General features: G+C 41.4%; 1 non-coding gene across 1 annotated transcript; it reads right to left on the bottom strand.

The window, feature by feature from the left end:
* Nucleotides 1–8520: 8520 nt before the first annotated feature.
* LOC136396062 (small nucleolar RNA SNORA36 family) lies at nt 8521–8654 on the bottom strand. Its single transcript, XR_010749489.1, has one exon. It is a non-coding gene; the product is annotated as a small nucleolar RNA SNORA36 family (small nucleolar RNA).
* Nucleotides 8655–8870: the final 216 nt, after the last annotated feature.

Below are 8870 nucleotides of genomic sequence, written 5' to 3'. Positions count from 1 at the left end.
AGGTGTGCCTTTATTAGGCACATATATATTTACAATGGTTATATCTTGCTGTTGGATTGCTCCCTTTATCATTATTTAGTGACCTTCTTTATCTCTTACTCTAACCTTTGTTTTAAAGGCCCTTTTGTCAGATATAATTATTGCTACCCCAGCTTTTTTAAAATTTTCATTTGTGTGACATACTTTTTTTCATCCCTTCACTTTCAGTCTATGTGTATCTTTTGTTCTGAGGGAGGTCTCTTGCAGACAGCATATGTAATAGTCCTGTTTTCTTATCCATGCAGTTACCCTATGTCTTTTCAGTCAAGTATTTAATCCATTTACATTTAAGGTTATTATTTATATATAGTTATTTTGCCACTTTATTCTTAAATGTACATTCCTCTTTTTCTTGATTTCTTTTTTTCTTTGCTCTTTTTTTAGCAGGCTCCTTAACATTTATTTCTTGCTGTATTGACTTGATTGTAATGAATTTCTTGAGTCTGTTTTTTGTCTGGAAAGCTTTTTATTTCTCCTTCAATTTTAAATAATAGCCTTGCTGGATAAAGTAGTCTTGGTTTTAGGTTTTCATTTTGCATCACTTTGAATAGTCTTGCCAATCCCTTCTCACCTCAAGTATTTCTGTTGAGAATTCTGATGACATCCTTATGAGGGCTCCTCTGTTAGGTAATGAACTGCTTTTGTCTTGCAGCTTTTAGTATTCTTTCTCTGTCTCTTAACATTGGCATTTTAATTATGATGTGTCTTGGTGTAGGCCTCCTTAGCTTCCTCTTTAATGAGATTCTCTGTGTTTTTTGATCTTGTGTGACTTTTTCCTTCATTAATTTAGGAACGTTTTCAGCTATTATTTCTTCATACCTGTTCTCTATTACTTATTTGTTCTCTTTTCCTTCAGGAACACCTATGATGTGGATGTTGTTTCTCTTCATGTTGTCACAGAGCTCTCTTAGATTTTCCTCAGTCATTTTGTGCCTAAAGATTTTCTGCTCCACTTCTTTGCTCTTATGTATCTTGTCCTCTAAATTGTTGATTCGATCCTCTGCTTCATCCAGTCTGCTTTTTATTCCTTCTAGTGCATTCTTCATTTCTCATATTGTATTTGTCACTTCTGACTGGTTATATTTTATGATTTCAATGTCCTTTTTTTTTTTAAGATGCTCATCTTTTTTTAAATTTTTATTTATTCATTTTAGAGAGGAGAGAGAGGGAGAGAGAGAGAGAGAGAGAGACAGAGAGATGGGGGAGGAGCAGGAAGCATCAACTCCCATATGTGCCTTGACGAGGCAAGCCCAGGGTTTTGAACCAGCAACCTCAGCATTTTCAGGTCGACGCTTTAATCCACTGCGCCACCACAGGTCAGGCCTCAATGTCCTTTTTGATGCTTGCTAACTTTTTATTAAGATTCTCATTATGACCATCCATTGTTGCTCTAAGATCCTTGAGCATCCTAAAAATGATTATTTTAAACTCTGCATCTTGTATTTGGTTACTTCCATTTTATTTAGTTTTTTTTCCTGGGGATTTGTCTTGTGGATTTGTTTGGGTTGTATCTTTTTATCTGCTCATTTTGTTTGTGTATTAAATAGCGCTGACTTTGAAATTTATTGTGGTGTCTTTATGAGGAAGATGGGCTTGGTGGGACTGATCAACTAGCCACCTTATTTCTTTGTTCTAGGAATGCTTCTTCAGGGTAGTACTTTCTCTCCTGTTGTATATGAGTATTGAATGTAGTTGGTCCTTTAATGGGTGCAGTTACCCCTTTATGCTGTCTGGCTCTAAGGGTCAACCTTGATCATGTGTATTAGACACTGTGCAGTGTCTGTTCTGTTGGCCATATTTATTCTCCACAGTGTCTGGTGCCTGCTAGACTCCTCTTTTCTGTGTGCTGCTTTTGTAGTTATCTGAGTCTAGGGTTAATGTTTTCTGCCACCCACCACTGGTTGTGTAGGTTCTAGGTCATCCTGGGTTGGCATCAGCCATTGTTTGTAACCTGCCTTGGGCTACCTGTCTGGAGGTACTGCTCTGTTCACTGTTTGTGTCTGTGTCTCCTGTGACTAGGTGGTGTGGGAAGGGCCAACTTGTGTATAAGGGTCAGCTTCATCCTCCTTAGAGGTGACAGCAGCTCCATAAAAGCCCCAAGATCCCCAAGATTTGCCTCTAATTTTCAGCTGCTCCACCTCCCCTCTTGCAGCTTTCCAGTCTTCCCACAGAGTCTTCTGTAGAAAGGCTGTAGTGTGGGCTCTGGGTGGCCTCACTCAACCAACCCCTCAACAAATTGTACTCTTGGTGGGTTAGGACAGCTGAGGTTGGGAATACAATGTTAGTTAGGAGTTTTTTGGTCAGGAGCTCAGTCCAGGGAAAGTGGCCCCTATTCCAGAGCCTAATCCCTCGGCTACTGCTGAATACTCAAATTTTGTTTCTCCCCAGCAACATGAGCAGCAGGTTCAGATCAAGTGTGGCCAACAGCTTTTTCTGCTAAAGTTTTACAGCTGGTAAGACCTTGGTTTCAGGGAGAAAGACATAGTCCTGTCTTGAGGCTGACTGTGCCACCCCCCCAAAAAATGGCTAAGCCCTTTGACCATACCCAACAATAGACTCGCAGGGACCTACAATTTAAATGTCCATACTCCAAGACTCTGTCCCTTTCCCCTGTGGAATCTGGTTCAGTGGGGCAAGATATCCAGCACCCAGGCCAGCTGACTGTGAAGCTCTACCCTATCCAATACACATGAGCTGCTGTGCCAGTACTGATCACAGAGAGTGGAACTTGCTTCAGCTGGGCCAGGAGTGAGGAACCCTTCCTTAGCACACCCCACTAGCAAGGTGTGGGGTAGCTGTGTTAGGCTTGTTTATGGGTTTACCGGCTGCAAGCACTTTGCTTGATTAGTGCATGAGTACATGGCAGAAGCACGTGTGCATAGCCTATAAAAGGCTATGGGTGGTTCTCATGGGTGGTGATTCTCCCAGATCACTCTCCTGCCACTGTGAGGTGTGGTTTTCCTTGCTCCCTTGTCCTTACTGTGAATAGCAGGTTTTTCTGTTTATTAACTCTTTCCCTTTTGTTGTTTATTCACTTACTTATCTTTCTAAGCCTCCAATATACGGGTATGGCCTGATGTTTTCCAGCTCCACAGTTCCTATACCATCTGCCCAAATTCAATGGGAGCCTGCTTGGCCTCAACCACCAGCATTACACAAGGGTTGTTAGGTTTTGATCTGATGCTCTCTGCAGCTGGCCACGGGATGTGCCAGCCCTGGGTCTCCCTGGCAGAAACTTGGTGCAGACCAGTGGGAAGCACTGCCCGTGACTGGCCCTCAGCAACCTTCTTGGAGCTACAAGCAATCCAGAATTTGTGGCTGTATTTCCTGGGTCCAGGTGCACATAGAAATACCAAGCTGCACACCAAGGCAGGCTTTTACCCACACTGGGCCTGGAGGAAGGTCCACTTAAAAGACCAGGTTCCCTGAGTCCTGCCTCCTGCAGCCTCTCTCTGCTGGCTGCTTGTTGGTTCAGCCACTGAAAAAACCTCTGCTAAAGTCTAGAGCCTGGGGAAATTCAGAGATTATGAAGGGTGGTGGGTGTGGCTCTGCCCCTCAGCCCCAGGCGTCAGTCTGTCTAGACCTTTTTCACAGAACTCAGTAGGATTAGGCCCCACTAGTCCTGTGTGTGTGACCTCTGAGACTCAGAGATGTGGTCTGCCTGCAGTCTGCAGTCAGAACATTTTCTACTGAGTTTCCTGAGAGGTGCGAGAGGTGGGAGCACCAGTCATAGACTTGAGAGAGTATGGAGGAAATATCCAGCCTCAACACCAGAAAACTGAGTGACTGACAGGCTCCCTGCTTTCTGGCTTCTCAGAAAGACCCAGTCTCCATGGGTGGGGAAGTGGCTTTTTTTCAGGCTGATGCTGCTCAGAGGGGACTGCTCCACTCAAGAAAGATGGAGACTGCAGTACTGGAGAATGACTCAGCACAGGGGTTCTGGTAGCCGTCCCCCACGGCATCTCTCCCTGGGCCTCCAACTTCATATTTCCCTCACAAAGCTCTAGTCCTCTCAACTCTCCCCCGCAGGAACCCTGGATAAGTGTCTGTGGATCAGATTTTCTTCACTGGCCTTTAAGATGGAGCCTGTGTCTCTGAGAGCTCCATCTCTTTCTCACAGACAGAAACCCCAGCTCTTTTCACTGCCAAATGTGTTGTGGGTACCTCTTCTAGGCTCTGGAGCTCTAGGCTGGAGTTCTGGGCCTGGGACTGAGGACCCACACCTCTCAGGGCAACCCTCCCCACACTGAGAGTCCCTCCAGACCCTCAGCCACTCCTCGTTTTTGGGAATGAAGCAGCTCTTTCTGTGTCTCTGCCCTTCCCACCAGTCTCGGTATGGTTTCTTCTGTGATCCTTGGTTATTGACTCCTCTTAGTTTAGTCCAAAGTTGTTTTTTCAAGATGATTGTTTTAAAATTAATTTGTAATCTAATTTGGGCCTGAGAGGTGGCAGTTGGAACGTTCACCTATTCCATTGCGATCTCCCCCCCTTTTTTATTAATTGTATTTTCTTCATATCAATATGTGAGAGCCTTATTCATTTTGTGAATATTAATTTTTTATTGACCATCTGGATTGCATTCTTTTTCACTGCATTGTCATTTTAGATTTTTTTTTAAAATTTTTTATTAATTTATTTTATTTATTCATTTTTTTTAGAGAGGAGAGAGAGAGGGGGAGAGAGAGAGAGGAGAGACAGAGAGAGAGAAGGGGGGAGGAGCTGGAAGCATCAACTCCCATATGTGCCTTGACCAGGCAAGCCCAGGGTTTTGAACCGGCGACCTCAGCATTTCCAGGTCGACGCTTTATCCACTGTGCCACTCCAGGTCAGGCCATTTTGGATTTTTTTAATGGTATCTTTTCTAAACCAAGCTGCTTAATCTTTATGTCATAAAATATTTTTCTTTATGGTTTTTATATTTCTTGTCTAGCTAAGAAAGGTCTCCTCCACAACCAGTTTAAAAAATATTTTCTGCCTGACCAGGTCATGGCACAGTGGATAGAGAGTCAGCCTGGGATGCAGATGACCCAGGTTTGAAACCCCGAGGTTGCCAGCTTGAGCAGTGCAGGCTCATCCAGCTTGAGTGTGGGGTTGCTGGCTTGAGCCCAAAGGTCACTGACTTGAACAAGGGGTCACTGGCACAGCTGGAGCCCCCCCATTAAGGCACATATGAAAAAGCAATCAATAAAGAACTAAGGTGGTGCAAGGTAGAATTGATGCTTCTTGTCTTTCTTTTTTTTGTCTGTTTCCCTCTCTCTCTCTCACTAGTATCTTTTCTAGAGTTTAAATTAATTAATTTTATATGTAACATTGAATTCCTTTGGACTTTATTTTTTAAGTGGTGTGAGGTAAAAGTTCACCTTTTTTCCAGATACATAACTTATTTGACAGCAGCATTTATAAGTAAGTTACCTTTTTCCATTTGAATTTAAATACTACCTTTATTCTGTCTCAAGTGCTCATTCCTACTAGAAGAGATACTTAAAACATAAGCCCTGAAATACATTATTCATCTAGTTTATTGATGTAATTTAACATTAAATAAGATAAGCTTTATAAAACAATGTGCATACGTGTACATAGACACACCATTCCAATATGACAACAGCACCTTCTTTTACTAATTGCCCTTGAAATTCATATAATGAACATGGTTCACTAATGAACCATTGAACCATGTTCATTAGTTTTTAATCTTGTAATTTCTAAACCAGATTGGTCTAGAAAACGTCTTTTTTTAAAAATTATTTTATTTTTTGGTGAGAGGAGGTGAGGCAGAGAGACAGATTTTTGCATGCGCCCCAACTGGGACCACCCAGCAAAGCCCACTAGGGGGTGATCCTCTGGCCATCTGGGGCCATTGCTTTATTGGAACAGGAGCCATATTTTAGTACCTGAGATGGAGGCCATTCTCAGCACCGGAGACCAACTTGCTAGAGCCAATCAAGCCATAGCTTGTGCCCTGACCAGGAATCAAACCCAAGACTTCCACATGCCGGGAAGATGCTCTACTACTGAGCCAGCTGGCCAGGGCAAAACATATTTTTTTATTGCTGGACATTGTTGTGCACAGTAGTCCATGAAGCATTTTTTTTAAATGAGAGAAAGACACACACACAGTGACAGAGAGACAGGAAGGGAGAAAGATGAGAAGCATCAACTTGTAGTTGTGGCATGTTTGTTGTTCATAATTGGTTTTCATATGTGCCTTGTCCCAGGGGTCCAGCTGAGCCAGTACCCCTTACTCAAGCCAATGACCTTGTGCTCAATTCTGTGATTTTGGGCTTCAAGCCTATGACCTTTGGGTTCAAGCCTGAGGCCATGGACTCATGTCTATGATTCTGCGCTCAAGCTGGCAACCTCGGGGCTTGAACCTGGGACTTCAGAGTTCCAGGTCAACACTTTATCCACTACACCACCACTGGTCAGGCAATGAAGCATTTTAATTATAAACTTTTATTGGCACTCTATGAATTGTAGACAACAAAATCTATCATTTAAACACTGTAAGGTAGGAAGTTAATGTATATTTATTGTTTGTGTATTTCTAAGCTATAACATGCACAACTGGTTGATTTTGATTTTGCAGAGAAAGGCAAATGAATATGTAGGCAGAGAGCAACAGACCACAAGATGGAGAGATGAAGAGGGAGAGAGAGATCTGAGGGAGAGATTGCTGCTTTGCTTCCTGATTGCTCTTGAGTTTCTGCTCCTCATCCTTCCCAAGGATGCTGTGAGGCATATGTGTAGTGTAGTAAATTCTCCTCCCCCCCCCCTTTCCCCAAGATAATTTGTAATGTGTTTCTGTGAGTTAAAACCCAAAACCTTGGGTAAGGCAGTATTCAATGCAGGTGCTGCGACCCACCCCATTCATTTGATAGCATTCCTAAGAAAATTCAAAGCAGAAATTTCATTTCTATTTCAAGCCTACCTTTGCCTCAGATAAGGGTGCAGGGTGTGCAGCTCTGCTACAGGGCCCCCTGGAAGAATGCACTAAGTTTATTGATTGTAAAAACAAAACTAAAATTGTCTCCTAATCATCTAAATTGTGAGAAAAATAGTGTTTGGCCAGTGCAATATAGTGGAAATTATTGATCTTTGTGACCTGTCTCACTAGTATCTGAGAAATTTTAAGATATCAAAACCCAGAGAATATAACTGTAATACTAATGTTGAAACCCTTCCATTGCATGTGTGGTTTCCCATTACAGGGAAAGGGTACATGGCATATATACCATATCTGACATAGAACCACATGGTAGTGGGCTTCTTTCTGATGCTGGGGGAAGTTTTGGGATCAGACAGGAAGGACATTGCTATCTCTAAGGTTATTATCTCCTGAGAAAGCCTAGAGGAATAGAGAAGAAAATGCAGCAAATTGTGAAATAAATAATATCTCCTGCTCACTGATAATCCACACAAATTTTCATTTCATTCTTGAAGCCTTCCCAGAACAGGCTAAAACACAAAGGTTTGCCAGTAGGGTGGCATTTAGGCTAAAAGAGTATTTACATTAAGGTTGCTAAGTGGCAAATAGTGTCATGGGGAGAATAGTAACAACTATGTTTTAAATTTCACAGTAAAGTGCACAACCCCAGAAGAAGACAGGGTAAGAATTGAAATTAGGCTTTACATTCAGAGTTTTGTAAAAACAAACAAACAAAAAGAGAATTCATCGAAGTTGGGAAGACTTCACTTAGATCTTACACTCTTTTTATGACTGTTTCAACTAAAATAATGTTTTATAGTTTAATTAATTAAATTTCTTGTTCATCCATTTACTCAACAAGTTCTGATTAAGCACAAGCTTCTTTGCTAGGCACTAGATAGATCCTGGGATCATGCCACTTCTGTCTTCTTAGGCTTTTTATTTCCTCTTTTTCTTTAAATCTATACATTTTTAAAGATTTTATTTACTCATTTTTTATTAGAGAGAGAGAGAGAGAGCAGAAAGAGATAGAGAAACCAGGGGGAGGAGCAGGAAGCATCAACTCCCATATGTGCCTGACCAGGCAAACCCAGGGTTTGAAACTGGCAATCTCAGCATTCCAGGTTGACGCTTTATCCACTGCACCACCACAGGTTCAGCCTGTCTTCTTAGGCTTTTTTGTCTAATTTGAATACAAAAGCTGTAAAATTATAGTTTACTAATAAAGAGTTTATTTAAATTTATGCAGACTGTACACTGTTTCAAAGGGGATTAAAGAAGGTTCAGAAATTATTTTAATTAGCTTCAGATGTGGATTGTATTTGAATTATTTCAGCCCCATGCTTCAGAAGTGGTAGGTGCATACTGCTGTTCTACACTTCCAGGCACATGTGTCAGCCATCTAGTGGGGATGCATAATGAAAATAGATCCTGGCTCTTTAAATTTCAGAGAAGAAAAGAAAGTCTTTGCTCTGATAATACATATTCTAGTAACAGGTGATACCATATGATGATAGCAATAAGAGTCTATATATTGTGAGAGGTTTTTTTCTTTTTGTAGGCTAGGAGGTAAATGAATAAAGCAATGTTTTCTATCCAATCATCTCTCCAAGCCTGTGTTTCAATGTCCCAAAGTTTAATAAACAGAACAGGGAAGCTGCCCTGAGTTGAACTCAACACTTTGGAAGTGAGATATTTCTTAAAATTGACTTTTGTACATGCCACACAATTCTAGTTATAAATGACATATAATAAAAAGTGAGTTTTCTGCCTTCTCCTTTCTTTCAAATACCTATTTCTGCTTGCTCAAAGGTAATCACCTTTTTTTTGTCTGTTCTTGCTGAGATAATTTATGCAATTTACAAATATAGGTATGTGTATCTATGTATTAATCTCTACATGA

Source organism: Saccopteryx leptura, chromosome 2 (assembly GCF_036850995.1).
Source record: "Saccopteryx leptura isolate mSacLep1 chromosome 2, mSacLep1_pri_phased_curated, whole genome shotgun sequence".
NCBI classification, from domain to species: domain Eukaryota; kingdom Metazoa; phylum Chordata; class Mammalia; order Chiroptera; family Emballonuridae; genus Saccopteryx; species Saccopteryx leptura.
The sequence above is the reverse complement of the archived record's forward strand: the minus strand, read 5'-3'. Positions and strand labels throughout refer to the sequence as shown.